Source organism: Cryptomeria japonica, unplaced genomic scaffold (assembly GCF_030272615.1).
Source record: "Cryptomeria japonica unplaced genomic scaffold, Sugi_1.0 HiC_scaffold_253, whole genome shotgun sequence".
NCBI classification, from domain to species: domain Eukaryota; kingdom Viridiplantae; phylum Streptophyta; class Pinopsida; order Cupressales; family Cupressaceae; genus Cryptomeria; species Cryptomeria japonica.
Genome location: NW_026729075.1, coordinates 125,001 through 129,415, shown reverse-complemented (window position 1 = coordinate 129,415; position 4,415 = coordinate 125,001). Strand labels below are relative to the sequence as shown.

The window sequence follows — 4,415 nt, the reverse complement described above, 5'->3', positions numbered from 1 at the left end:
CCCACACTGGCCAAGACGGGTGCGGGTGCAAGGTTGGGTTCCAAGCCCGGTCACAGGCTGGGTGCTAGGATGGGTGGGTGCCAAGGTGGGCACCAGGGTGGGTGCACCCACCCTGGCCAAGGTGGGTCACGGGGTGGGTCCTAGGGTGGGTAACGGGGTGGGTACTAAGGTGCGTGCCAAGGTGGGTCATAGGGTGGGTGCCAAGGTGGGCACCAGGGTGGGTGTGCACCAACCCTAGCCAGGGTAGGTCACGGGGTGGTTGTCGGGGTGGGCGTCAAGGAGCCAAGGTGGGTGGCAAGTAGCCAAGTTGCGTGCCAAGGTGGGTGTCGGGGTGGGTGCCAAGGATCCAAGGTGGGTGCCAAGGAACCAAGGTGGGTGTCTGGGTGGGTGCCGAGGTGGGAGCCAGGGTGGGTCCCAAGGTGAGTGCAAAGGTGGGTGCCAGGGTCAAGGTGAGTGCCAATGTGGGTTCCAAGGTGCCAGGGTCAGGGTGAGTGCCAATGTGGGTTCAAAGGTGCTAAGTTGGGTGCGAGGTTGGGTGCGAGGGTGGGTGGGTGCCAAGGTGTGCTAGGTGGAAGCCCGGGTGGGTCGGCATCCCATGGGTGTCGAGTTGGGTGCCTGATGGGTGCTTCTTGTCAAGTTTTAGTCGTCGGGACTCATTTCGAGCCTTAGAGGTCGTTTCTTGTCCGGTTGCCCTGTCTTCGACCTGGGAACCCAATTTTGGTCCTCGGGTCCCATTTTTTTTTGTCTCGCATCCCACTTTTGGCCTGTGGCCTTTTCGGGGTCGATTCTCGTTTTGGGCATCAGAGCATGTTTCTTCTCCTAAAACCCAATATTTGTTTATTAAGTCTCGGAACACATTTTTGTTCTCGTGGACCCATCATGGGTCTTGGAACGCATTTGTGGTCCTTGGGTCCCATTTTGCATCCCGAAACTTGTGTTTTGGTGCTTGATCCCTATTTTGGGTGCCCACCTTGCACCAAGTGCGCACCCGGGGCAAACCGAGCGCCTTGGTGCACCGGGGCAAGATCGAGCGTGCACCCGAGGCGCCCCGAACATGCACCAAGGTGCACTCGGCCCACATGTGAGCGCAGGTCGTTGCGCCCGAGGTGGTGTGTGGGCACCGCGTTGCAGACGGGACACTGCACGCACACGACGCCCCCTCCAGGTGCACGCACGTAGGCCGGGCCGGGTGCACACCCGACGCCCTAGCAAGGTGCGCGCACCCGGGCAGGGCTCACACTTGGCGAACGGGGCGCACTTCGCGAGGGAGGGTGTGCACCTCGACGGGGGTGGGTGGCCGGGGTGGATTCGCACGTGGGTCGCGGTTTGCTAAGTACACACTGCGACAAGCTCATAACGGGTGCGATCATACCAGCATTAGTGCACCAGATCCCATCAGAACTCCGCAGTTAAGCGCGCTTGGGCCGGAGTAGTACTGGGATGGGTGACCTCCCGGGAAGTCCCGGTGTTGCACCCTTTTTTAGTTTTTCGCCGGGCGTCGCAATGCTATTTGAATAAACCTTTTGCCCGTTTGCGTTCTCGTCGGGGCCGGGCCGGGCCGGGGTGCGCTGCCCGCACTACCGCGCGCGCGGGGGCGACACCGAGCGCGCACCCGAGGCGCCCCGAGCACACAGGCCACGGTGCAACCCGGGCGTTGTGCGCGCACCCCGGTGCGCCCGAGGTGCTGCGCGCGCACCCAGGTGAAATCGGTGTGCACCTCGGCCAGTGCGCGCTCGGTCGAGTCGCGCACGTTGGCCAAGGTGCACGGTGATGTTTCTTACTCTAAGGTTCCGCACCAGACGCCCGGGACAGGTGAGCGAAGCTGGGCGGGGCCGGGTGCGCGGCCGGGGCAGGTGCACGCAGCTGGAGAGAGCTTTGGAGCACACTTCGGAGCGCACCAATGATGCGCTCCATTCAAAAGTTTCCTGAAAAGGCAAAAAAAGTTGAGATTATAGAATTTCCCACTTGAGAGATTGTAAAAAAAAAAAATTTAAAATGAAGGAAACGCGGGTGCCAAGGTGTGCGCAGCCCAGCCAAGGTGTGCGCACCAAGGCGCCCACCCTGGCGAAGGTGCACGCAAGGTGCGCACCCGAGGCAAACCGGACAATTAACCCAACTTTCGACTTCGCGCGCACCTTGGAGCGCACTTCGGAGCGCTCCTTGGTGCGCACCAATCTTGGGCACCTCGGAGTGCACCATGGCGCCCACCAAGGTGCGCACCCGGGGCAAACCGAGCTCCGACTTCGTGCGCACCTTGGAGCGCACGAAAGGTGCGCACCATGGCGCCCACCAAGGTGCGCAGCCCAGCCAAGGCGTGCGCATCAAGGTGCGCACCCTGGCGAAGGTGCGCACCCGGGGCAAACCGAGCTCCGACTTCGTGCGCACCTTGGAGCGCACAAAAGGTGCGCAACCCAGCCAAGGTGTGCGCACCCCGGTCAAACCGAGCTCCGAATCGTGCGCACCAGAGGTGCACGCCATCGTGCGCACCTTGGAGCACACTTCGGAGCCCTCCTTGGTGCGCGCCGATGTTGCGCACCTCGGAGCGCACCCGGGGAAAACAATGCAATTAACCCGACTTTCGACTTCGTGGGCACCTCGGAGCGCTCTCGGGTTCGCACCTCGGAGCACACCGAGGTGCGCACCTTTGATGCGCTGCCTTCACCAATTTCCAGAAAAGGCAAGAAAACATTGAGAAGGTGTGCGCACCGAGGTGCCCACCCTGGCGAAGGTGCACGCGAGGTGCGCACCCGGGGCAAACCGGGCTCCGACTTCGTGCACGCCGCACCTTGGAGCACACTTCGGAGCGCTCCTTGGTGCGCACCAGGGCGCGCAACCCAGCCGAGGTGCCCACCCCGGCGAAGGTGCACGCGAGGTGCGCACCCGGGGCAAACCGGGCTCCGACTTCGTGCACGCCATGGTGCCCACCGCGGCGAAGGTGCACGCGAGGTGCGCACCCGGGGCAAACCGGGCTCCGACTTCGTGCACGCCGCACCTTGGAGCACACTTCGGAGCGCTCCTTGGTGCGCACCATGGTGCCCACCAGGGCGCGCAACCCCGCCGAAGGTGCACGCGAGGTGCGCACCCGGGGCAAACCGGGCTCCGACTTCGTGCACGCCGCACCTTGGAGCACACTTCGGAGCGCTCCTTGGTGCGCACCATGGTGCCCACCAGGGCGCGCAACCCCGCCGAAGGTGCACGCGAGGTGCGCACCCGGGGCAAACCGGGCTCCGACTTCGTGCACGCCATGGTGCGCACCGCGGCGAAGGTGCGCACCCGGGGCAAACCGGGCTCCGACTTCGTGCACGCCGCACCTTGGAGCACACTTCGGAGCGCTCCTTGGTGCGCACCAGGGCGCGCAACCCAGCCGAGGTGCCCACCCCGGCGAAGGTGCACGCGAGGTGCGTACCCGGGGCAAACCGGGCTCCGACTTCGTGCACGCCGCACCTTGGAGCACACTTCGGAGCGCTCCTTGGTGTGCACCATGGTGCCCACCAGGCCGCGCAACCCAGCCAAGGTGTGCGCACCAAGGTGCACGCGAGGTGCGCACCCGGGGCAAACCGGGGTCCGACTTCGTGCACGCCGCACCTTGGAGCACACATCGGGGCGCTCCCGGGTTCGCACCGGCGTTGCGCACCGTGGTGGGCACCTCGGAGCACACCAAGGTGGGCAGCGAGGTGCGCACCTTTGATGCGATGCCTTCACTAATTTCCATAAAAGGCAAAAAAAAAACGAGATTTTAAAATTTCCGTTTTGAAAGATAGTGAGAAAAAGGGAATGCTGGTGCCATCTTGAGCCCGCCCTGGTGCGCAGCCCAGCCAAGGTGTGCGCACCAAGGTGCCCACCCTGGCGAAGGTGCGCGCCCGGGCAATTAACCCAACTTCCAACTTCGCGCGCGCCAGGGTGGGAGCGCACCCAACAACCGGGCCTGGGAAGAGCCAATGCGAGAAACCCCACCAAACGCTCTGACAAAAAAAGAGGGGGCGCTCCAGTAACCCCGCTTCGGAGCGCACCCTGGGCAAACCCAGCCAAGGTGCCCACCCCGGCCAAGGTGCAGGCGAGGTGCGCACCCGGGGCAAACCGGGCTCCGACAACGTGCACGCCGCACCTTGGAGCACACTTCGTAGCGCTCCCGGGTGCGCACCTCAGAGCACACCAAGGTGGGCAGCGAGGTGCGCACCTTTGATGCGCTGCCTTCACTAATTTCCAGAAAAGGCAAAAAAAAAAGGAGATTTTAAAATTTCCGTTTTGAAAGATAGTGAAAAAAACGGAACGCGCGTGCCATCTTGAGCCCGCCCTGGTGCGCAGCCCAGGTAAGGTGCCCACCCTGGCAAAGGTGCGCACCCGGGCAATTAACCCTACTTCCGACTTCGTGCGCGCCAGGGTGGCAACCGGGCCTCGGAAGAGCCAATGCGAGA

At 63.4% G+C, this 4,415-nt stretch overlaps 1 non-coding gene across 1 annotated transcript; it reads left to right on the top strand.

Annotated features, from left to right (window-relative positions):
• Nucleotides 1-1,358: 1,358 nt before the first annotated feature.
• Nucleotides 1,359-1,477, top strand: LOC131869574 (5S ribosomal RNA). The gene has a single exon (XR_009367956.1). It is a non-coding gene; the product is annotated as a 5S ribosomal RNA (ribosomal RNA).
• Nucleotides 1,478-4,415: the final 2,938 nt, after the last annotated feature.